The sequence below is a fragment of the Bubalus kerabau genome, chromosome 12 (assembly GCF_029407905.1).
Source record: "Bubalus kerabau isolate K-KA32 ecotype Philippines breed swamp buffalo chromosome 12, PCC_UOA_SB_1v2, whole genome shotgun sequence".
Classification (NCBI taxonomy): Eukaryota; Metazoa; Chordata; class Mammalia; order Artiodactyla; family Bovidae; genus Bubalus; species Bubalus kerabau.
In genome coordinates, this window is record NC_073635.1 from 40,644,015 (window position 1) to 40,671,778 (window position 27,764).

Genomic DNA, 27,764 nt, shown 5'->3' on the forward strand with positions numbered 1-27,764 from the left:
ACTTGAAGTATGTGGTAATTCTTCACAAAATCAAATAATCCAGGGACGTCCCTGGTGGATAAGACTCCTCAATGCTACATGCCATAACTAAGAGTTCACCTGCCACAATGAAAATCAAAAATCCTGCAAGCTGCAACTAAGATCGACACAGCCAAATTAATTTTTTTTAATCACATATTCTTAGGGGAAAAAGTGGTCATGCCAAACTGAAAAACCATAAACAACATGAAAGAGAGTTTAAAAAAACAAAGTAAGTCTTTTTAAAACACACGTCTTCTCCTATATTCAGTTTCTGATAATATTATTTCTTATTTTCCTTACATCACATATTTTTCAGCGAGGCCAATGAATGTGTATGTGACAGCCAATATGATATCTGACAGTTATCTGTTATCTGAATCACAGAGTTATCTGAGTTAAATTCTCTGGGAGTCAACTTGAAAGTCTTTGAAATTAAATAGATATATTCTAATATATCAGCCAATGTTCTTTTCTTTTCTTTCTAGTTACAACTTGCTTAATGAATGTGCTCTTACGATGTCAGAAATATTTTTTTCAACAATATGTTAAACCCTGTGAAGTAGGTGAAAAGATGAAAACAATTGACAAACTTTAAAATTAAGTAAGAGATAGATCATGCCGTTTTTCATGCTATTTTTCATGGATAACTGTAAGGAAGAGGTAATTTCTCATTTTTAACATTATGAGCCCAAAACTTGAGTTATAACATCTAACATCTTAATGTGTCTATAGATACATTCTTAAAAGTTACCATCAAATATATGCAATAATATAAAGCATTTACTTTTTCTTCATTATTTCTGAAAAAACATTACCTTGATCTTAACGTCTTAAGAAAGAGATGAAGTCAACCTAACTGTGTCTGGTAGGATAATTTTGTAAACTACTTCATGAGTCAGTATGCTTATGTTACATTATTATGGCCTACTGTGAAATGTCACCATAACATTCATAAAGCATTTGTAAAAGTAGGAGGAATTCCATTTTTTATATATTTAAAATATACATAAGTTATTTTTTTCTTTCACTAATTCATTTTACAGTTTAAATACAAAGTCTCAAGCATTTAAAATGGAAGGATTAGTGACTACCAAAGAGTTTAATTATACAATTAATATGAGAAATGCATTTCCGGAGACAAGAAGTTCATTTCAATCTGTTCTACTGTAGGACATTTTTCCTTGCTATAATTTTCATTTTAATGTGGGAGGCTTTTCTCCAAATCTCCATGCATTGGTCCTATTGAATGCCATAGGTTTGTTTCAGTCCATTTCCTCCCAAATAGTCTCTTTAATATTTAAAGATAATGGAGAGTAGGGATAAATTAGAAGTTTGGGATTAGTAGATACAAAATAAAATTAAAGATATCTAGAACATACACAGTTCCCTTCCCCATCTCCTCCCCCAGCTTCCCAATTCTTCTCGTTTTCCAAATATATCAATTACTGATTGATAAACAGATGATGTCCAGATTGCCACCATCTGGCAATCAAAGCCTACCTCCTTTGTATACACTCCTCTCTAGCAACACATTCTGAAAAGTTTGTTACTCAGAATTGGTTATAAAATCTAGATATGGTTTGACCAGCCCCATAAAGTCAAGGGCTTCCTAGGCGGTGTAAGTGGCCAAGAATCCGCCTGCTAATGAAGGAGACACAAGAGATGTGGGTTTGATCATTCAGTAGGGAAGATGCCCTGGAGAAGGAAGTGTCAAACCACTCCAGTATTCCTTGCCTATAAATTCCATGGACAGAGGAGCCTGGTGGGACATAGTCCGTTGGGTTGCATTAACATGCTTAAGTCAAATCATTAAATTCATTAATATAGATCCATCTGTTTTAATCTGGCTTAAAAATATTATTCTTTTAAGTAACAATCTAAATCTCCTAGGTTAAATGAATCATGATCAATTTTACACTCCAAATCTTATAATTTGATTCACTGCAAAGTTAGGTAAAACACATTTTCTAATCATATTTCTCTTTAATTCTGACACATATGTACCTCTAACACAGATCATAAATAAAGCTGTTAGATATGTCTTTGTTGTTCAAGTCCTTTAGAGAATTTCTTTATCCAGATTTTGTCATCTACTTTGTAGATTTTACTTCATATAACACGCAGATATGATAAACATACTTTCTGGTTCTCTATCAAACTTATTAATAAAGTCAGGCTAGAGTAGAATAGGATCCCAAACAGCATTTGTCACAATATATAAATCATATATTATGCAAATGTATATAACATGATTATAACAATATACAGAACTCCAGTTTAAAGAGCTATCACATTGAGATCACCATAATATTGTACAGCTGTCAGAAATAAATGAGATAAATGAGGATGACTAAGGAAATATTTGATTTAGAATAGGTATTCAGTAAAATATATTTGGTATGATTCTTTTGGGGCTAAAACACTAAAGAAGACTCATTTCACTATCTAGTGATTCATTTAGTTGGGCATCTGGAGGTTTGAAGACTTGTCTAAATATCAAATCCATAGGAAATTGTTGAAATATTTCAAACTTAAAAGTTCATTGATTTTTAAATAAGAGTTCAGATGAGGAAGTTGATATATGTGCAAAAGTGCACAGGTGTTTGTGTGTGTGTGTGTGTGTGGTAGAGAAGAGGGGTAAGAGAGGGGAGGGGACTATCTATCAGGACAGCATAACTCTGATTTCTTTTGGAGAAACAATGCTTCAAAAACTCATGAAATCGAAAAATTAGCTTCAAGCCACTAGCTAACATCTATTGTACCACCTACAGGGGCAGTACCAACATCTCCCCTAAAGGAGCTAGACTTGATTATAAAATTTTCTCGAATATGATGCCAGCGGCATTCAAACAGCAAGATGACTTTAATAATTCGAGTAGTATAATTCAAACACATGGCTCGTGAATGAGGGATTACAGTATCACAACCCACTGTGTAAAAATCTGGTTACAGGGCTCTGAGTGTGTGTGAAAAATTAATTTCATATTAGATATAGATCCACATGCATCTTCTAACAAATTATTTGGAATATTCAAGCGTATGTTCTGTTTTTCTTCCTATGCATGGCAGTAGGAAATTGTGCACCCTGCTGCTTAGTAAACATCAACACGTTTGGATTCTCACAGAGTGCACATGATGCCAGATACACAGAGCATACAAAGCAAGGGGGGAGAGGCTGCTGAAAACATTTTCCTACTTTTCTATACTAGAAAGTGTGGGCAGTTTCCATCCCATGTCTATTTCAGTCAAAAGAATTTCACTATGTATTTTAGAATGTCAACCAAGGAAATGTTTCCACTTACCATAAGAATCACATTTAACCTGTCTTATCTATAGAATACCATAGATTTGTTAGCTACATCCTAAACTACTCTTGTCCCTGATATATTTATAATTTATTGTTAACAACTTACAGCTATGTTTAGTAATTCTAAGGGACCAAAGGGCCCTTTCATATTGTTTACACTGGAATGTATGGATTATTACAGTTAGTGAAACAGTTTGTGGGATGTGGAACACATATTTTACCCCTAAATACTGGAAACATATGTTATGTGTCAGGCAGAGTTCCAGGTTCTAAAGTCTTACCTGTCATTTGAAAAACAGCCAATTCTATTTGTTATAAAGAGATCAGTTTGGATTTTAAATTTAAATATTGTTGACCACTAAAACAATTCATCAAGGCATTAAATATCACTGTAAATTCTGCCTCCCTGTCTCATCATCACTATGAATGATAATGAATTGATTAATGTCTTGTGGGAATTATCACAGTGTTCAGTAGTTGATAAAGTTATTCACTAAAATATTGCCAGGACTTACTTAAACCAATGACTAGAACTGATTAGACTGCACTGTGAATTACAGTGAAGGCTATGCATCAAGAAACAGAGAAGGAAATAAAAAATATATTACTCAATTATTGTGCATCTGTCTCTCAGAGTAAAATAAGAGCATGACTACAGAAGATCAGATTCAGTTACTGCTGATTAATAAAGAAAGCACAGCATAAAATCTTTGTCTAAGAAGGAGTGAAGAAAAAAAAATCACAAAACATCAAATTTTATATTATTAATTAAAATATGGTTTCTTATCTCTAAATTCAAATGCACTTCTCTGTTCTTCAGTCTGTCAGCAAATGAACTTAATTTGTAAATGAATGACTTAGAAGAAATTTCAGTTTCCTCAGTATTTGATATGCCTTGATTTTTGTTTTTGTTTTATGGACTTGGACTTCAGTGATCATTTTAAGTTACAGAGTATATATGCTAATTAGTAGTCAAACTAAAATGGATAATAGATATTTTTAACAATGTTAGAGAAATTATTTTTGAAATAGGTGGAGAAGAGAGACTTCTAAAGATTAAAATGTTTTTAAATGTCACCAGGCAAAACTTGACTAAAGTAAAAGAAAAATTTGACAGTTTCACATATTCTATTTTTATCAATATTCTATTTTTATTTTTCTTAAAGTTATATATCTTTGACACACTGTATTGCAATTCAGACAGTTCTTATTACTTGATACGGAATCCTTTTTAGATATAGTAATGGTTTTATGCTCTAAATATGAAAATAATATAACAAAATTAAATAAGACAATGTTCAGGAAATCTCCTAACAATACTCAATGTTCAGTTAATCTTAACCAAATTAAAAACTGAAAAAAAAATGCATTATTTGAAAGACAGGATAGTCAGTATGTCTTTTTGAACATAAAAAAAAATCTCTCTGTTAAAAAATAACACTGTATTCTATAAATAATGGCACTAGAATACAAAGCAAAATTTAAAGAAATATTAGTCTGAGTACTATTGGGTTACTTTCTCTTTCACTTAAAATTCTGCAAGTTTCCCAAAGTGGTTTTAAACTCCAAGTAAAATTTAAAATCAGAAGTGGTCAAAGAACTACAGATATGAGCTTATAAGCCTTGGAGTCATCAACTTTAGTTAATAGGTTTTTAGGGGTTTCCTTTGGGTAAACTACCTACATTCTGCTCATTCCAAGTTTCAGAAGGTATTCATATCATTTTCACTCCAGTTTCTCCCTCAAGGCATTGTACACCTAGTTTTATATGTAAACCAATAATTTAGTCACGGAACAACATCTTCATTGGGCTGCACCTTTCAAGTACATGATGTTTGATGTTCATGGAGGAAAAAAGACTATTTCTCAACTCCTTTAGAATCTACATTTTTAAATTTCTTTCTGGTGAGCAGCTCCTGTGAATTCAAATACCTTATCTGGGACTGAATTCTAAACTTGGCAAGAATAGAAAACACTTATATATTTCAATGACTCCCACAAGCCCTTGGACCTTAATAGGTACTTAAATTAATTTTTAACTTGCTAATGAAAGATCAAATATTAGGACAAACTTTTAATCTAATACTCTCTTTTCCTTGATTAGCAATTTGAAATCAGTCTTCATTCCAAAGGATTTTAAAATATCTTCAGAAATATCTTTATAGATAATGACAAATACAAAGATAAGGACTATGTTCTAAAGTGAAGACAAGAAGATGCAGAGAGTAAAAACTGGATATGAGTAAGAATGATCAAATTCATGAAGAGGATAAACATAAGAGCAATGTACTATTAAAAGAAAAGAAAAACCTTTTCATATTTGAACTTTGAAAGGCTAATTTTACTTTATGAAGTGTGATGTTGGGTACCATATGGAGAGGCAAAGTAAATAAATAAACTTTCATATTGATGATCCTAAGATTGCTAGAAGAAATATCAATAACCTCAGATATGCAGATGACATCACCCTTATGGCAGAAAGTGAAGAGAAACTAAAGAGCCTCTTGATTAAATTGAAAGAGAAGAGTGAAAAAGCTGGCTTAAAACTCAACACTCAAAAAAGTAAGATCACAGCATCTGGTCCCATCACTTATGGCAAATAGATGGGGAAACATTGGAAACAGTGACAGACTTTATTTTCTTGTATTCCAAAATCACTGCAGATGGTGACTGCAGCCATGAAATTAAAAGACACTTGCTCCTTGGAAGAAAAGCTATGACAAACTAGAGAACATATTAAAAAGCAAAGACATTACTTTACCAAAAAAGGTCTGTATAGTCAAAGCTATGGTATTATCACATGTATAGATGTGAGAGTTGGACCATAAAGAAGGCTGAGAGCCGAATAATTGATGCTTTTGAACTGTGGTGATGAAGACTCTTGAGAGTCCCCTGGACTGTAAGGAGATCTAGCCAGTCAATACTAAAGGAAATCAATCCTGACTATTCATTGGAAGGGCTGATGCTGAATCTGAAGCTCCAATATTTTGGCCACCTCATGTGAAGAGCTGGCTCATTGGAAAAGACCCTGATGTTGAGAAAGATTAAAGGCAGGAGGAGAAGGGGACAACAGAAATGGTTGGATGGCATCACCAATTTAATGGACATGAGTTTCAGCAAGCTCCAGGAGATCATGAAGGACAGGGAAACCTGGCTTGTTGCAGTCCATGGGGTCACAAAGAGTCAGAAACGACTGAGTGACTGAAAAACAATAGCAGCAGCAATAAAATTAAAATGGGGAATGGATGGCAAGCTATACATTTTCCAACTTAAATCAAATTATAAGAAGGAAAATCTATTTGTAAACAGAGATATTTACAAAGAGAATCATTGGAAACTTGAAATTAAGAGAGAATCTTGTTGCTTTTAAAGTAAAATAAAACAGAGATCAGAAGATGAAGAACAGAGTATAGAATAAGCAACAAACCCTGAAGGATGACTTAAGTGATTGTATGTTTTTTTTCTTAATGGAGGTCCAGTTTTAAATTAGACAGAGTATCATGTGCACAGAAGACCGTTAACCAGGGAATGTGTGTATGAGTGTGGTGACCTAAGGCTATAATACACTGCCATTTAGTGTAGCAGGGGAGGGTCATCATGGTAAAGAGTAAAACTGTTGTTGGTGAAAAGCTTTGCCTCTACCATGGAAAAGACAATCACTTTGGAAAACAGATTTTAAGCAGATTTTCTGTGATCTAATTTCAAGAGTAGAGGACACTGACTTATTATCCAATTAAATTAAAAAAAAAAGTCTAATGTGCAATTAATGGTTATACTGCTCCTATTCTGAACTTTACCTTGAATAGTAGGATCTCAAAACACTAGTGGAGGCATTCTCTAGAGTGGTGGAAAAACAAACAAGTACAAATCTTAAGCTAATTTTACAGCTGGCTACATAATTGCTTTGGCAATAGTCATAGACCATTTGTATTGTATTTATACCCTTTCTGGACCCAGCTAGGCAAGCCTCACCATGACATTGCAGCAATCACTGTCTGACTGAGCAGTGATGGTGAAGGGTGTGTCACTCTTGTTCTGTGTTTGATTTTTTTTTTTTACTTTACTCTAAAATAAATGTGTATATTGAAAATAAATGTCTAAAAATCAATATGCCTAGAAATGAAAGAACCCAGCAGAAGGAACATGCTAGGACCCAGTGGTTGGCTACCAATTATCTTTTTATTTTCTTCCTTTGTGAGACATACACACTCACACAGCCCTACAGATGGTACTAGCTTTGGAAAATAAGCTAATACATCTGCAAATATAAAATAGCAATTTAAAATTAATTGAGTGTACATAACATGAATATGTAAGAAGTCCGTTTTCCACCTTACTCATTTTAAAAATAACCTTAACAAAAGGTATCTTTGACAAAAAAATATGGCTTTACACATTTGCCCAGAGATACAGATAGAAGGAAACATGAGAGGAAATCCAAAATTCATTTGTGAGATAACACACCAAACATCTAATTGAATAATGAAATTATTCAAATTTTATTTGCAATAGGTTACATAATTACTAATACCATAAATTAAAAGGCATCATAGGAAATGAAATAAGACATTCTTTAGAATTTACTGACATTCAGATAACTTAAGTGACTTGGCTCAAAGACAAAATTTAAAAATGTAGTTTAGTAAAAATGAATGCAAACAAATCCTAGAGCCAAAGGAAAAACAAACAAACAAACAAACAAAAATGCTCCAGGATACAGGATGAGTGGAAGTAGATGTTATTATTGAAAGAAAAAAATCTCTCAACCCAATGCATAGTGGCAGTTAATAGAACAAACAAAAGCTTAGCTGTATTGTACAATTAAAGTGCTACAAATCAAAGAAAGTAGAACAATGATAAAACACTGGTTGGATTCACAGTACTTACTATATGACTACTAATTTGTTAGGATGCTATTGACAGGCCATTCCTTTTAATGTCCATGAGACACCAAATGTGGCTGCTTAAAAAGCCCCTGGGTACAATCATTCTATGAAATTCAAACATCAGACATCATTACTTAAGATAAGAACAACTCCAGAATAGAAGTAAATTGATGAGGTATGAGACATTTGCCTTTCAAATGGGATGGTCCACTCTTAGTAACTGAAAACTAGATACCATAAGCAGAAACATTTTGAAACTTCATTGGATTACAAAAAATAGTAGAAAAGCAAATAATTACATTACTGAGAGGACTGCAACATAAGCTTTAATTTAAAGGAAAATATCTAATTTTATTCAGGTGTCTGTCCCAAACTCTATTGTACTTAATATTTTAAAGTCCTGATATGAATAATTATTTCAAATTATCTGTCTGTCTGCCCTTGCCATACAAGAAAAAACAATCCCCAGCCACAATATGAGAATTACTGAAGTAGTGTGTATTTAATTTACATAATATATAAAAAATAGTTATTGAAAAGTAGAATCTTGGGATACAGGTGGTTATTTTCCTTAACATATCATAATACATTAATTCAGTGAATTACTTACTGCTTATGAATTCCTGATGACGTTGAGTTTGATATTGTGGTAACAATTACAGGTCCTGAAGCCACAATTCATCAGAAGTAACCCTGATTCAGTGACCTTTGATAAATTAATAAATCTTTCTACACCTTAATAGTCTCTTCTGTAAAATATGGGAGATTGTAATATTTTGGGGTTTTAAGTGAAATAATTACTAAGTACTTCAGACATGCCTGACAAGAATACTTGTCATCTAACGGTAGTGAGGTCATTTATGTAATATCTATTTAAATCAACTAACAACTACTAGGGGAATATTGTAATTTTTATTTTATTTGTGATTAGGGAAACATTTGAAATGCCAGTAAGAAGTACGTAACAATATGTATTTCAAAGCATGTTACTTTTAGATATTTTGCAAAAGAAAATAATAAATATCTAAAACTGGATTCTTGTATAGGCACTGGGAAATGTTTTCAAGCATTCTAGCTCTAACACTTCAAGATTATTCCCATGGCTACTATAAATACTTTTATTTTGCATATTCTTAAATTCATAACCACAGAACTGAGGTTGGGTTGAAAGAAAAAATTGTGTATGTGAAATATGGGGAGGGAAATGCTGCCAGTGTTAGAGTTGGGTAAAAACTCTACCCAACATGGTAGTTGGGTAGTTTTATAGGTTTAGCTAAGATCACCTTTAAATATGCTTTCAAAATTCATGGCCTGTTCTTAATTCGGTTCTTGTCATATAATCTATTAAATCTATTAAACCTGTATGTAGCACAATCCACTTTTAAAAGCAAATTTATACTTTTCTAAAACATAACTTACCACCAGGTTACTTATTTGGACTCGAAAACCAAGTCACCAAATTCAAAAGCAAATAGTTTTCTGTCTCTATGAAATGTTGGCTTCTCAGATATTCTCTTGGTGGCAATATAATTTTTCTGAAACTAACATTTATCTCATGTGCCAGAAAGAAACTTTAGTCAACATCTTAAGAAATCTAAAAATAGTCTACTTTTCTCTTACTTAAAAATCTTGGTTGTCATGATAGCACTACATTTTCTAGTGTATTTCTTCTCCGCAAACCAAATGTCTCTGTCATGTCAGAATCTTGCCTGTTCTCAAAAACCAGGTAAATGGTGCAACAAAATTTGATAGTGCAGTTTCCAGATCAACTCAAGGACTCCTCTCTATCTTTCCAAATTTGCCACATTCATCAAGGCCTGGCCCTGCTTTCCTCTACTGAAGAGAAGTGACATGCATGTCTGTTTCTGTGCTCTAAACTATTGTTTTTACATTTTAACCCCACATAATATGGCATATAAATTCCCTGGAAATGTTATGTATGTAGTAGGTAAGATTTTTTTCAATGAGACTAAGCTAAGCTAAGCTAAGTCACTTCAGTCGTGTCCGACTCTGTGCGACCCCATAGACTTCAGCCCACCAGGCTTCCCTGTCCCTGGGATTCTCCAGGTAAGAACACCGGAGTGGGTTGCCATTTCCTTCTCCAATGCATGAAAGTGAAAAGTGAAAGTGAAGTCGCCCAGTCGTGTCTGACCCTCAGCAACCCCATGGACTGCAGCTTTCCAGGCTCCTCCATCCATGGGATTTTCCAGGCAAGAGTACTGGAGTGAGGTGCCATTGCCTTCTCCTTCAATGAGACTCGCACTTGATAAATATTTGTTCCATTTTGTATTCCCTCAAAACATATCTACAAACCTGGTTTAAATACAAGACATTGGCAACTACTTTTTCACCATGACACAAATGAATGGAAAAGATGTCCAGTTATGGGAGGACATCATTCAAAAATAAATAAATGCCATAAAACAAAATTGTGTTTATCAAAACGTCTGAGAGAATATGTTCTATCTGCTTACACTATCCTAATTAAAGATAATTAACATTGGCCACATGAAGTTCTCAAAGTTTCTTCGTTCTTATGATATCACAGTTTACAGACTAACAACAATCTCAGATTATCTAGAGACTGATTTCCAACCTCCTTATCATGATATCAGTGTTCTTCAGTATCTGGGTAATATTAAACTCTTTTCCCCACTTTCCTCATCTTTTTTTTTTTTTTTTCTAAGCATAGTACATATAGTCAGTTGAGCAAGGCTCCTCACTATCTCCAGAAGCTCTAGACAGAACTTCAGTTGATGCTGTCCCCTCTGCCTTGAAAGCCCTTTATGTACATCTGCATCATCCCTAAGAGGTCAATATGATGCCATCTGCCACAGGAGAGTTCAGCTCTTCCAACAGCTGAAAACAATCATTTATTCCCCTGTAAAAGTTGAACACAGAATCAGCTGCTTACAGACTTACACTGTGTTTTACTCATCTTATGATGACAGAGGTATATTGTCAGATGCATAATCAGTGTTAGTGAGGGTTTGTGTACTCGTTTGCTGAAAGAATGTTTTCCAGTCTCAAGCACATAATGAATCTTAAATGCCTCCTCCTTTCATCCTCCAACAATTTAGGCACATTTTACTTACAAACAGAGGATATACTAACTCAGCCTTTCCCAAACTGTATTCCATGAAACACTAGTAATATCATTTCAGTTCAGTTCAGTCACTCAGTTGTGTCTGACTCTTTGTGACCCCATGGACTGCAGCACGCCAGGCTTCCCTGTCCATCACCAACTCCCGGAGCTTGCTCAAACTCATGTCCATTGAGTCAGTGATTCCATCCAATGATCTCAACCTCTGTCATCCCCTTCTCCTCCTGCCTTCAATCTTTTCCAGCATCAGGGTCTTTTCCAATGAGTCAGTTCTTCGCATCAGGTGGCCAAAGTGTTAGAGTTTCAGCTTCAGCATGAGTCCATCCAATGAATATTCAGGACTGATTTCCTTTACTATTGACTGATTGGATCTCCTTGCAATCCAAGAGATTCTCAAGAGCCTTCTCCAGCACCACAGTACAAAAGCATCAATTCTTTGGTGCTCAGCTTTCTTTATAGTCCAACTCTCACATCCATACATGACTACTGGAAAAACCATAGCTTTGACTAAATGGACCTTTATTGGCAAAGTAATGTCTCTGTTTTTTAATATGCTGTATAGGTTGGTCATAACTTTTCTTCCAAGAGATCTTCGAGATCAAGAGATTCCCATCTTCAAGAGATGGGAATACCAGACCATCTTACCTGCCTCCTGAGAAATCTATAGGCGGGTCAAGAAGCAACAGTTAGAACTGGACATGGAACAACAGACTGGTTCCAAATAGGGAAAGGAGTACGTCAAGGCTATATATTGTCACCCTGCTTATTTAACTTATATGCAGAGTAAATCATGAGAAATGCAGGACCGGATGAAGCACAAGATGGAATCAAGATTTCCAGGAGAAACATTAATAACCTCAGATATGCAGAGGATACCACCCTTATGGCAGAAAGCAAAGAACTAAAGAGCCTCTTGATGAAATTGAAAGAAGAGAGTGAAAAAATTGGCTTAAAGCTCAACATTCAGAAAACTAAGATCATGGCATCTGGTCCCATCACTTCATGGCAAATATATTGGGAAACAATGGAAACAGTGATAGACTTTATATTTTGGGTCTCCAAAATCACTGCAGATGGTGACTTCAGCCATGAAATTAAAAGACACTTGCTCCTTGGAAGAAAAGTCTTATCAGTTGCCCCCTGTAAAAATGATAGTATCATATGGAAGAGTAAGGAAAGAAAGAAACTTTTAAAGGGGTAACATAATTCTCCAGGAAAGAAACCTTTATTACACCAACCATTTTATTTGCTTGTTTTATTGTTGCTGCTTTTCTCTAGAAAGTCTCTGCGGTTAGTTTGGGAAGTGATTTTCCAGCTTCTGCCGAAGGCTATCTCCTTCTGTAGTACAACTGCATCTTTATACCTTAGTCCATCCCCTTTCCAAACTGCTGCCCCTCCACCTTGAAGGGTTTTGCTCCTAATTGACCACCTACTGAACTCCTAATCATCACTCAATACAGATCTTAAATATCACCCTCTATTGGTTCTTTTATTTGGCCTCTATCAGAATTTAATTGCTTCCTTTGTGTTCTCACAGAACCTATAAAACAGTAGACATCACAGGATGGCTACTTATTTTATGCTTGTCCCTGTTTCTTAATTTATGTAAGTGCAATATCCTGCACTCACACAGTAATCTAAATTGTTTGCAGTATTGAGAAGCCATGTGCAAAAGAATGAAAGTAGACTACTATTTTACAATATACACAGAAAGCAATTCAAATGGATTAAACATTTGAATATAAGACCTGAAGCCATAAAAATTCTAGAAGAAAACACAGTCAATATGCTCTTTGGCAATTGTCTTCAGAGAAGGCAATGGCACCCCACTCCAGTACTTTTGCCTGGAAAATCCCATGGATGGAGGAGCCTGGTAGGCTGCAGTCCATGGGGTCTCTAAGATTGGACACGACTGAGTGACTTCACTTTCACTTTCATGCATTGGAGAAGGAAATGGCAACCTACTCCAGTGTTCTTGCCTGGAGAATCCCAGGGACGGCAGAGCCTGGTGGGCTGCTGCCTATGGAGTTGTACAAAGTCTTAGCAATATCTTCTTGTATATGTCTCCTAAGCAAAGGGAAGTGAAAGCAAAAATAAATAGGACTACATCACACTAAAATGATTTTGCACAGCAAAGTGAAGTGAAAGTCCCTCCGTCATGTCCGACTCTTTGAGACCCCATGGACTATACAATCCATGAAACTCTCCAGGCCAGAATACTGGAATGAGTAGCCTTTCCCTACTCCAGGGACCCAACCCAGGGATCGAACCCAGGTCTCCCACATTGCAGGTGGATTCTTTACCAACTGAGCTATCAGGGAAGCCCATAGCAAAGGAATCCCATCAACAAAATAAAAAGATAACCTACCAAATGATAGAAAACATTTGTAAATCAAATATATAAAGGATTAATACCCATACAGTATAAAGAACAAATATAAGCCAAAAACCAGAAAGGCAAACAACCCAATTAATAAATAAGCAGAGGATCTGAATATACAGAAGACATACTGATGGTCAACAGGCACATGAAAAGATGCCAAACATCACTAATTATTAGGGAAATGCTAATCAAAACCACAATAAGATATCATCTCACATCCATTAGAATGGTTATTACCAAAAAAGCAAGGAATAACAGGTGTTGAAAAAGATGTGGAGAATATAGAACTTTTATACCCTACTGGTAAGAATGTAAATTGGTATAGCCCCTGTGGAAAACAGTATAGAGATAAAACATTAAGAATAGAACTATGATATTATCCAGCAATTCCACTTCTGGGTATTTATCCAAATAACATTAAAGCAATAATGTGAAAAGACATGTGTACCCTTATGCTCACTGCAGCATTATTTACAATAGCCAAGATAGAGACATCATCTAAGTGCCCATCAATGGATGAAGGGTAAAGAAGATGAAAGAAAGTGTTAGTCATTCAGTTGTGTCCAACACTGTGTGATCCCTTTGACTATAGCCCTCCAGGCTCCTCTGTCCATGGAATTCTCCAGGCAAGATACCGGAGTGGGTTGCCATTTCCTTCTCCATGGGATCTTTCTGACCCAGAGAATGAATCTGAGTCTCCTACATTGCAGATGGAGTTTTTATTGTCTGAGCCACCAAGAAAGCCCCAAAGAAGATGAGGCATTTATATACTGGAACTGTATTTAGCTATAAAACAAAAATGAAATCTTGCCACTTCTGATAGTATGGATGGGCTTTCAATGTTTCATGCTAATTTAAATAAGTCAAATGAAGAAAGACAAATATTGTATGATTGCACTCATATGTGGAATATAAAAATTAAAAAACAAAGCAAACACACAGATACAGAGAACAGAGTAGTGGTTACCAGAGGGGAAGTGGGGTGGGGGAAGACAAAATGGGTAAAGGGGATCAAACATGCAATGACAGACAAAACTAAACATTTGGTTGGGAGAGAGATGTATTGTATAACAGAAGATAAAATATAATGTTGTGCACATTAAACATGTAATATTATAAAACAATGTTACCACACACACACACAAAATGTTTGCCATGTAAAAGAATCTTGTGGATTACTCTGATTTTCTGTGGCTGTGTATTGGGAGAACGGGTTAATGGATGTGTTGTATTTAGTCACTCAGTTGTGTCTGGCTGTTTGCAACTGCATGGACTCTAGCCCCCCAGGCTCCTCTGTCCATGGGGATTCTCCAGCCAATAATACTGGAGTGGGTTGCGATGCCCTCCTCCAGGGAATCTTCCCAACCCAGGGTTCAAACTGAGGTCTCCACATTGCAGGCAGATTCTTTACCATCTGAGCCACCAGGGTTAGTGGCAGTTATGCTCATTTGGAAGGAGAAAAAGGTAAAAGGAAATAGAGTGTAAAAAAGGATCCCAAAGTTAAACTAGCTTTCCTTCTTCATAATATTTTTATTACGTTACGTTCTATTGGTAGTTGCCCAGACCATGTACAAAATAGATACTTTAGTAGATTGATCAGTTTTACAATGTTTTATGGTCACCTGATAGAAAGGATTTCTTTGAAGAAGGGGAGAAAAAATAAAGATCTGCCACATCCATATAGTTGATAAAACTGTTCTTTCTCCATTCCCTTGTTTTTCATCTCTCAAAACATTACTATCTGAAAGGAACAAAGTTATTTTATGATGTTTGTGAATTTAAAAAAAAAAAAGACAGGTTACATGATGTTTCTCTCAAAAACATTTTTTAAAACATTTATATTCTTGCACTCTGTTGCTGCCTCTCTCAATAAATCTTTAGTGTCAGAAGATTATTTCTGGTTTACAAATTCGTATCAGCTATACAACTGATTTAAATCTATCTCTTCTACCACTTTTCAGCCTATTGGCTAGCATGAGGTATGAAAATATTTCTCTTCTGATAGTACTCTCCCTATAGTACTATAGGTACTATAATACCTATACCCTACTTTTTCCATCCTTTGCCCCTCACTCTGCTATCTCATTTGTCTACACTGCACTCCTCCCACAACATTTTTTCCTGACTAGCACTCTGGTCTCCTGATAGCATATTTTACTATTTTCTGATGCTATACTCAACTCCCATGTCTCCCATGAGCCATTCTTTGAAATGTCAGCCTCAGTTTATCTCACCCTCCACCCATCTTCCACTATATGTGCCCCATCATAGCAGAGAGTTCAAACCAGGTTGCAGTATATATGTGTAGGATATATCTCAAATTCTACAAAACTTGGATATTGAGTTAAGAACTGGCTAAAATGTCTGTCCTCAAAGAGCTTAGGAAAATATCTACATATGTAGGCAAGCAATATGCTAACAGACATATGTTAAATTGAACATTTAAAAATGTGCTTAATTAACTAGGCTTCCCTGAAGCAAATGCATTCTCTCACTTTTGAGCCATGACATTTTATAACAGCAATTTATGTTACTTAATATTTCTAAGAATATACTTTCATTAAGGTCCAAGATGTTTCTTTTATTGGATATCATTTTAAAATATGAAGTTCCAGGGATCAACATTTAATGGAAAAGAAACTGGCAAGAAAGGAGAGAGAGTTCAATTAAAAATAGAGATTATGCATTTATATTGCCAAACCAGTCAATATTCCAATTCACTAGCTGATATTACTGGACCCTAAGATACTTTTAGTTATATCAAGGCCTTTCAGTCCCCTCATTGGTGAGATTACTTAATTGCTCTTCTACAATTAATTTGAAACATATAGGAAAAAATGAAGTAAATGAAGGAATTGTAATAACATAATCTGCTATAGCTTGTGATAGCAAATGGAGATTTCTGCTGGGCTTTGAACACCATGGACCCAGAAATAGCTTACATTTCTTTTTCATAAGTCTTTTTTATCCAAGAGCTCATTTCTATGTAAGGGCATCCTGCTGGACCTTTTCCATCTCTTCCATATGTTCTATGTCCTACCCTTCCAGGATCCTCTTGGTATTATAACACACACCATTTTTTTTTTCTTGGTGAAGTCCTTCAGCAGGGAAAACTTAGACATGGACTGATTTTCACATCATTTCGAAATGTTCAGCACAAACTTAAATATAAAGATCAAACCTGGCCTTCTTACTATTTCTATTCTGTTGATTCATTTGTCCTTGCTGGACCATTAAACTTATGAGAGGGACTAGTGTGTTCAGTTCTGTGTTTTTTAAAGTACAAAGATGTCACTGAGCCCAATCTCTGATCTGTGGTTTGCAGAGCATACCTGAGCAATGTCTCAAAGTTTTATCTCTCTCTGAGGGTTTACAAAGGAAGAGGGGAAAACTGGGTGAGAGGAAAGCCCCTCCCCCACTTGCACACTCCAACCTCCAGCACAAAACATAAGCGGAAAATGAGAAAGAGGTCTATGAGAATGCATCCCGGACCACATACATGTTCCCCAGTGTCCACAGCTGCAAGCTCCACTCTGAACCTCGGGGGTCTTGATTCTGAGTGGCTGTGAAAAGCCACTGAGGGGTCTGTGTTAGCAAGAGACCATGAAAGCTGCCATCCCCAGCTGAGTGCCTCTCTGTTCAAATTGGGCTTATGCCCAGTTTGAACAGAGAATCAGTTTACTTCCCTTGTTTCAAAGGGCACATTTCTCTATACTTCCTCATGTGCAGGGGTGAACGGGAAACAATAATATTCATTTATAAAATAAATCGTAGCGTTAATTATTATAAATGAATGTTTGTAAATACCTAAACAGCACTGCGATTTGTAAGTGTATGGGTATCTGAAGAGCCATGCATTCTGGCCTCTTCTTAAGAAAGTACACATTTATTAGAAATTATTTAACATTCAGGAGCTACAATCTTTAAATTCTATAGTGACACCAAGTATCTGGATATTCTCCAGCTTATGCATCCTAAGATACATATAGGCCTGTGATAGTATTGGTATCTTTATTCAGTGTAATCTTGAGGTAATTGAATATCCTCTGCTTCCACTATTTCTTCTATCCTGTGTGCTATCTCCTTCTTTCTTTCTAACTCACCCAATAAATATAGTAATGCATGCACAAACACACACATACACATGCACACACATACACACCATAATTCTGAACAATTCCTTAAATTATTCCAGAAATTCTTCCAGGAAATGCTTTGTTTTCTAAATTTGTTACTTTGGAACTCCAGCACCAAATTCACAACCTGGACCATGCTGTCTATTAGTGGATGTCTGGGCAGACATCCAGTAAAGCTGAGTAGCTTCAGTATCATTAGTGGGATGATGGTATTTCAGTTCCTCTTCCTTTCATTCTTCTTTAGTTTACTATCAGTGCCACTGAGCTTAATGGACCAAACTGCCTGCTCATGCATTAAAAACAGAGAAGCACATTCTGTCACAGGAAAAAAAAATGCTATGTTCTAATTTCTATAGCAAGGAGATCCAACCAGTCCATCCTAAAGGAAATCAGTCCTGAATATTCATTGGAAGGACTGATGCTGAAGCTGAAACTCCAATACTTTGGCCACCTGATGTGAAGAACTGACTCATCGGAAAAGACCCTGATGCTGGGAAAGAAATTGAAGATGGGAGGAGAAGGGGACAACAGAGGATGAGATGGTTGGATGGCATCACTGATGCAATGGACATGAGTTTCAGTAGATTCCGGGAGTTAGTAAAGGACAGGGAAGCCTGGCATGCTGCAGTCTATGGGGTCATAAATAGTTGGACAGCACTGAGTGACAGAACTGAACTGAACTTTCTGCAGCAGACACTTTAACACACATAAAGTAAGAAAGGAAGTATGAGAATATTTGTAAAATGAGGAGATGTTAATAAAACCATTTGAAACATTCAAATACAGAATGTACTGATTTGTAAACTGTAGAGTGCCTTCACAATTAACATACATTATCATAATATATAAGCATTGAGTAATATTAGTAATAGCTACTGTAATACTTTGGTACTACTTATATTAATATTAATATACTAATAAACTGTCAGAAATGACCATTGTGTAAAATGATATTAGGGAATATTACCTAGATTTTGCATTTGAATCATTATTTCACATCATCTCTGGTATTTCAAGTAGATACTGACTTAGAAGTAAAAGGATACTTGTACTGCTAAAACTACTAAAATTCCTAATTGTAAAATCAAAAAGTTCTTTTTAAATATAAGAATGTCTAAAGTTTTTATTATAGTGGACCTAAAAGACATAATACTGCTTTTAAATAAAGGAGTGATTATAAACCTAAGGTGGCTAAAGTGACACTTAAGTGATAAGGGAGGTACTCTGAAATTTGGCCCCATATTTTATGGTATTGAAGTCACTCTGACATGTCAAATTATAATGATATGGTTTAGTGGACTGTTTGCAAAAATTTCTGGCTGTTAAAATAATTCATTTTACTCACTTGCATCTCTTTGAGAGGGAGGTGCAAGAAAAGCTACTCAAGGTTGTCATTCTCATCAACTGTGTGTTCACCTAATTCAGCCCTGCTGCACACACCAGAAATGGACATTTGAATCACAGGTGAGTTTTGAAGAGAGAGACAGGCCTTGGAAGAGTATGGGTTTTTGATAGCAACCACAACAAAGGAACCACAAGGCAGGGTTCAGAGGGAGAAAGCAGAGAATGGGAAAGATAAAATGAAACTGTCCGGCAATCTTACTTCATTCTTTTAGTAAACTTATTTTTATCTCCATTTCCTTACCAAGAAATGCACTTGCACAGTGTTTATGAGTTTTTTTCCAACATTTAGAACTTCTTAAAAGCAGTCAGGGCTCCTCCTTATGAAGGCTGTGACTTTCCTACAACAATTTTCGGTAATTGTGCCAAAGAGCTAAAAATAAAAAAAATTACATAAGAAGTTTTGCCACAGTGAGAATCACAAGCTCAGTTTCAGAACTGAGTCATCATCTTCACGTTTCAGGAGGATAGATCCAGGTTAGGAAATTCACTGATTGCCTTGATCCTGTGCTGGATGAAATATAATGTCTACGGTATGGCTATCAATAACTGCTAGGAACTCTGGCCACTATTGAGTTGAAAGCTGTAAGTACTATTGTATTGAGAAAGTAAATGTGGTAAGAACCATAACAGGCTGAGGTTTATTGAGAAAGTCCTGATTACTGTGCAGGCTGAGTACCTCTGATCCTGGGCCAAGGCTGCACAAAGCAGTTACAGAATTTAACAACTCTTATTTAAACTAAATGTATATCTAGCTCTCTCCATTTCATTTCTCTTCGTCATGCAGCAGAACACAATTTTTTTGGTTTATCAGGAAACTTCTGTCTCTCCCATCCTTTAAGTCATTTGTCACACTTCTCAAGGTCACAAGGGAGCCTCATAAAGGAAATATTTGTGTTGATTTATTGTTTCTGTGATGCTTTGCCTACTGGTGCTGCTAAATGAGCCTTTTGTATTTTCAATGAAGTAACTAAAGAATGGAGATGGACTAGAGAATTCTGTTAACAAGATGCATAAGGCATGCTATTCCCTAGAGATTCTGGGTCCCTGCATTCCCCAGCCCCTTGTCCTTTATACCCTGAAGAAAATGAGAACTTTGCCCTCTAAACAACACTACAAGGAAAGTAGACACCCTCTGATTCTGGAATTAAAGCATTCAGAAGCATTTGTGTTGTCATAGTTGTTTAGTCAATAGGTCATATTTGATTCTTTACAACCCCATGGACTGCAACATGCCAAGCTCCTCTGTCTTCCACTATCTCCCAGAGTTTGCTCAAATTTATGTTCACTGAGTCAATGATACCACCTATCTAATCCTCTGCCATCTGCTTCTCCTTTTGCCTTCAATCTTTTCCAGCATCAGGGTCTTTTCCAATGAGTCAGTTCTTTGCATCAGGTGGCCAAAGTTTTGGAGCTTCAGCAACAGTCCTCCCAATGAATATTCAGGGTTAATGTCCTTTAAGATTGACTGGTTTGATCTCCTTGCAGTCCAACGGACTCTCAAGAGTCTTCTCCAGCACCACAATTTGAAAGCTTCAATTCTTTGGTGCCCAGCCTTCTTTAGGGTCCAAGTATTAAAAGAGACTTACTCCTTGGAAGAAAAGTTATGATCAACCTAGACAGCATATTAAAAAGCAGAGACATTACTTTGCCAACAAAGGTCTGTCTAATCAAGGCTATGGTTTTTCCAGTAGTCATGTATGGATTGGAGAAGGCAATGGCAACCCACTCCAGTATTCTTGCCTGGAAAATCCCATGGATGGAGGACCCTGGTAGGTTCTAGTGCATGGGGTTGCTAAGAGTCAGACATGACTGAGCGACCTCACTTTTACTTTTCCCCTTCATGCATTGGAGAAGGAAATAGCAACCCACTTCAATGTTCCTGCCTGGAGAATCCCAGGGACGAGGGAGCCCGGTGGGCTGCCATTTATGGGGTTTGCCAGGGTCAGACACGACTGAAGCAACTTAGCAACAGCAGCAGAAGCATGTATGGATGTGAGAGTTGGATTATAAAGAAAGCTGAGCACCGAAGAATTGATCCTTTTGAACTGTGGTAATGGAGAAGACTCTTGAGAGTCCTTTGGATTGCAAGGATATGCAACCAGTCAATTCCAAAGGAAATCAGTCCTGAATATTCATTTGAAGGACTGATGTTGAAGCTGAAACTCCAATACTTTGGCCACCTGATGCAAAGAACTGACTCATTTGAAAAGACCCTAATGCTGGGCAAGATTGAAGGTGGGAGAAGAAGGGGATGACAGAGGATGAGATGGTTGGATGGCATCACCGACTCAATGGACATGAGTTTGCATAAACTCCGGAAGCTGGTGATGGATAGGGAGGCCTGGCATGCTCCAGTCCACTGGGGTCACACGACTGAGTGACTGAGATGAATGAGTGACCATATCTGCACATGACTACTGGAAAAACCATAGCTTTGACCCCAGGAACCTTTGTTGGCAAGTGATGTCTCTGCTTTTCAATACGCTATCTAGATTTGTCATGGTTTTCTTTCAGAAGCCAGCATAGAAGAAATTCTCTTATTTTTCTTACATTCTACTTCTGCATTCTGAGAAAGAAACAAAGTTCAGTCCTGAGATAATTTTTACCATAATTTTTACCATACATCAGTTGTTGAAAGAATGGGACAATTACTTCAATTCTATGAAGCTAGAATACTGTGTGTGGAATAATGTCTGGATAGATCAGTGTGTTGATTTTATTCAAGTATATTCCTCTAGGTGCCAGCTCTTTGCTTTTCTTAACAATTTAGCAAATTGAAAGATATGCAAGCAAACATTTTGTCTATAGCTGCTATGGTTTGTATGTTTGTTTTGCTATCTCTGTTTTGTGTTTCTCAGCGAAGACCTGATATCATGAATATAATAAGTTTGGTTTGGTTTAGTCGCTAAACTGTGTCTGAGTCTTATGACCCCATGAACTGTAATCTGCCATGCTTCTCTGTCCATGAGATTTTCCAGGCAAGAATACTGGAGTTGGTTGCCATTTCCTTCTCCATGATAAGTTCATTAATTATTATTTAATTAATGAAAGATGTTAGATGATCCACACATGAAAGAGAAAAGATCCATTCCCTATGATGTTATAATCTCTGTTTTCCCTTTATCTATGGCATCATGATCTTACCACTCTCAATCCACAACAACAATGAAATTTCCCACTGCTGTATTTTTTTTTAATTTCAGGTTTATTGAGCACACAGTCAATCTGTATATAAAGAAATGAGCCCTTTTAGGAGTAGAGCTCTACTAGTGTGGACAAACACACACAGTCATGGATACCCTTACATTTCTCTCAGCTTGACTAAATATTAGAAGATTGCTTTCTACCTCTAGGGCCTGACCTCCCTTTTCTTAGAGCATATACTTAATAGACTATGTTTTGAAAAGGCAGAAATCAGAGAACAAATTGCCAACAATTGTTGGATCATAGAGAAAATAACGAATTCCATAAAAATATCTACTTCTGCTTCACTGACTATGCTAAAGCCTTTGACTGTGTGGATCACACAAACTGTGGAAAATTCTTAAAGAGATGGGCATACCAGACCATTTTACCTGCCTCCTGAGAAATCTGTATGTTGGTCAAGAAGGAAAAGTTTGAACTGGACAAGGAACACCTAACTGGTTCAAAATTGGGAAAGGAGTATGACAAGGCTTTACATGAACCTAGAAGTCCCAGATGTTCAAACTAGATTTAGAAATGGCAGAGGAACCAGAGATCGAATTGTCAATATCTATTGGATCATAGAAAAAGCAAGAGAATTCCAGAAAAATATCTACTTATGCTTCAATGCCTATCCTAAATCCTTTGACTGAGTGGATCAAAAAAAACTGTGGAAAATTCTTCAAGAAATGGGAATACCAGACCACCTTACCTGCCTCCTATGAAACCTGTATGTAGGTCAAGAAGAAACAGTTAGAACCAGACATGGAACAATTGACTGGTTCCAGTTTGGGAAAGGAGTATGTCAAGGCTATATATTGTAACCCTGTTTATTTAACTTATATGCTGAGTACATCATGAGAAATGCCAGACTGAATGAAGCACAAACTGGAATCAAGGCTGCCGGGAGAAATATCAATAACCTCTGATATGCATATGAAACCACACTTCTGGCAGAAAGCAAAGAGGGACTAAAGATACTCTTGATAAAGGTGAAAGAGGAGAGTGAAAAAACTTGCTTAAAACTCAACACTCAGAAAACTAAGATCATGGCATCCAGTCCCATCAATTCATGACAAATAGACGGGGAAACAATGGAAACAGTGACAGACTTTTTTTTCTTGGGCTCCAAAATCACTGCAGATGGTGAATGGAGTCATGAAATTAAAAGACACTTGCTCCTTGGAAAAGAAGATATGACAAACCTAAGCAGCATATTAAAAAGCAGAGACATCCTTTTGCTGACAAAGGTCCACCTAGTCAAAGCTATGATTTTTCCAGTAGTCATGTATGGATGTGAGAGCAGGACTATAAAAAATGCTGAGTGCCAGAGAATTGATGCATTTGAACTGTGGTGTTGGAGAAGACTCTTGAGAGTTCCTTGGACTGCAAGGAGAACAAACTAATTAATCATTTCAACATATTGGTGAGTTGAGGCTTTACTTATTTGTAAAACAGAAACTAAAGACATAATTTTATTTTATTTTTATTTTTTAAAAATTATTAGCAGAAAGGGAAAAAAATCATCACACTTCTGATAAGACACAAACATCTCCTTAACAACAACAAAAAAAAGACACATTAGAATGAGCAAAAATTATAAACACAGTAAAAAATAATCTCAGTAAAATACCCTTCAAGATTTTGTTTTTGAATGGATGTTCATTTGAAAAATATGCTAGACATATTTCATTAAAGATTTTTGTCCAAAAAGCAAGGGAGAATTCCTAAAAGGCATTCTTACCTTTTTGATACCAAGTGTGTAAACTATACACACACACAGGTACACTTTTGACATCACATTTTTGTTTTATATGCACATTGTTTAAAAAAATGGAAGTACTTAAATTTCAAGAGTCTTGATTTTAACATTAGAAAATCAATTTGAGCATATAGTATCATTTATGATTTAAGCCAGTGTTTATCAAAATGAGTTACATGAAAAATAATATTGATAGCTTTCTTTGTGTATGATTTTATAGTCAAATTATTTCCCCAGTGAACAGGTTAAATAAATATAAATAGATTCATCTAGTTTAATTTGGTTAAGTGCATTTATGCATTAATCCTACTATAAATCACTAGAGGAGTTATTGAGAGGGGAACTTTTTAAACTCATTCATCTTACCCATTCTTTTTACAAGGGACATTTAATAGGACAATGATCCAAGAGACATACATCAATATATTCTGACCTAAGATTGGGATTTGGGAGAGATAGACGATGAGGTGAAAGAATGTTGGATTATTCTATGAGTCTGGGTGCTGACCTCAAATGTGGATTGGCCAGATATCCAATCTTTGTCAGAAGCATTAGAGCAGTGGCTAAGAGAACAACCTATAGATCTAGATTCTTAATTCATTGGCAAAGATCCTATGTCTGGGGAAGATTGAAGGCAGAAGGAGAAGAGGGTGACAGAGGATGAGATGTTTGGATGGTATCACCGACTCAATGGATATGAACTTGGGCAAACTCCAGGAGATGGTGAGGGACAGGGAAGCATGGTGTGCTGCAGTCCATGGGCTCGCAAAACGTGATACAAAACTTGGCAACTGAACAACATAGCCTTTTAGGCTTCCCAGGTGGGAGTAGTGGTAAAGAACCTGTCTGCCCATGCAAGAGACATAAGAGATTTGAGTTTGATCTCTAGGTCAGGAAGATCCCCTAGAGAAGGGCATGGCAAACACTCCAGTATTCTGGCCTGGAGAATCCCATGGAGAGAGGAGCCTGGCAGGCTACAGTCCATGGGGCCTCAAAGAATGGGAAATGACTCTGCAGCTAATAGTTTCACTTCCTAGAGTATAATATTAATATTTATAAAATATAAATATATAAATCCAGTAAAACCATAAATTCATTTTGAGTTTGAAATATCTTTGATTATCATACTTTATTAAACTTACATCACGATTTAGAGCATATTTGTAAATCCTATAATGTATACATACAATTAAGCTTGTTTTAAAAAAATATTAGCCATATTTTACAAAAATCATTATTCTTGGTGGATGTATGGAAATTAGAATGAGGTTTCAGTTCAGTTCAGTTCAGTCGCTCAGTCATGTCCGACTCTGCGACCCCATGAATCACAGCATGCCAGGCCTCCCTGTCCATCACCAACTCCTGGAGTTCACTCAAAGTCATGTCCGAGTTGGTGATGCCATCCAGCCATCTCATCCTCTGCTGTCCCCTTCTCCTCGTGCCCCCAATCCCTCCCAGCATCAGAGTATTTTCCAATGAGTCAACTCTTCGCATGAGGTGGCCAAAGTATTGGAGTTTCAGCTTCAGCATCAGTCCTTCCAATGAACACCCAGGACTGATCTCCTTTAGGATGGACTAGTTGGATCTCCTTGCAGTCCAAGGGACTCTCAAGCATCTTCTCCAACACGAATGAGGTTTATATAATATGAAATACTTTTATGAAAAATATTTATGTAATTAATTGATGTGTACTTCTAAACATAGATATGTTGACTATTAGATTTCCTAATCCTTGCAACCCTAGTTGAAAAGTGATTTCACAATTCATAATCAATAGTGAATGAAATAAATTTTATTCACTATTAATTCAATATAAGTACTCTTTTCTAAAAATAAGCTATCACTTATTTTTTATCATTTTCATTTATATTCTCCACTCTCATATGTTTGTTTTACTGTTACTCCTCTCAATATGTCTTAATATCCTGAGATACTTAACATGGCAACCCACTCTAGTATTCTTGCCTGGAAAATTTCATGGAAGGTAGAACCTGGTAGACTACAGTCCATGGGTTCACAGAGCCGGACACGACTGAGCGACTTCACTTTCACTCTATAGGAGTTAAATATGGGGATTTCTGGCAGGCATGCTGCTGCTGCTGCTAAGTCACTTCAGTCGTGTCTGACTGTTTGCAACCCCATAGACAGCAGCCCACCAGGCACCCCGTCCTTGGGATTCTCCAGGCAAGAACACTGGAGTGGGTTGCCATTTCCTTCTCCAATGCATGAAAGTGAAAAGTGAAAGTGAAGTCGCTCAGTCGTGTCCGACTCTCAGCAGCTCCATGGACTGCAGCCTACGAGGCCATAGATATTCAGAAATATGCAGAGCCTTCTGACAGCTCCAGGTATCTCTGTTACTCCTATAAACAAATGTTGACCTGCATTAATCACAAGAACATACAACTTCAGTTGATTTAAAATGTACTATAAGGCAGCTGTATCTTTCTCTCATTCTCACAGTCTGATGTCATTGATTGTCATTTTATGTGTGGCTCCCAGTCTAATCCAACAGATGTTGAGTTATACCTTTTATATTGTACATTTTGGTTGTTTTGTTATATCTTCAGGCCCCTTCAGTGGAAAGCTACTATGGTTGTCATTTGTTTGAAAGGCTCTTCCCCTCTCTCTTTGTACACTTCATTCTCTCCATGAACAGCTGCATCACAGCTGTCATTCTGAATGGCAAAGATGTCTGGCCGATACGCCTAGGCCTGCGGCACACCGAGTGTCTTCAAACAACTAATTAACAGGAGCTGGGCCACAGCAAGGTTTAGTGCTGTCCGTCAAGCCTGCGACCGCTGCTGACACCATCAGCAAATCTGTCAAAAGCAGCTCTTCCTGTGAAAAAAACCAAGCCCACTTCCTCTCTGGTGAAGAAGGAATTGGCAGAATGTATTTAATAAAAAATAAAAGAAAGTGATATTCATCCTTTATATAGGGTTAAGTAATTGAAAAAAATATTGAGCTGGTGGAAAATTTGATAACTGATTTATACCTGTTACTGGAATACAAGGAACCCAGCTGAAAATGTCTCCATAAATTTCCAGTGGAGAAAATGTATAAGGCCACCAACAGTGTTCAAGTATATTTAGTTAGCCTCTGGAATATACTAATGTGTCCTTTCTTTAATAATAAGGGGCTATTAACTATTGCATATAAAATCTGATTTACATGCCCATATATAAATGCAATCCTACATCAGATTTATTATATATAATAATTACATATATATATTCATCTATTGTATATACATGGATATTACACATAAACTTTGTTTAAAAAATCCAGATCTCTAAGAATATATGTAAATATACATATCTGATTTCAAAATAAAGTCTCTAGCAGTTTTAAAGCCAACTATTTTGAAAATACACTGAGAAATAGTATACAGCCGTTATTGTTCTTATTAACTAAAAATGTACATTGATACTACACTGATTAAGAATGTGAAGTTTGGTAGCTACTATCCTCCTGAATTTCAAATCAGGATGAGATCTTAATAGTGGAGTCAGGAAAATAAGAGAATTAATCAGTGGAACTTTTCTAAAACTTTTCTTGTCTTCTAACATTGGGCCTTCAC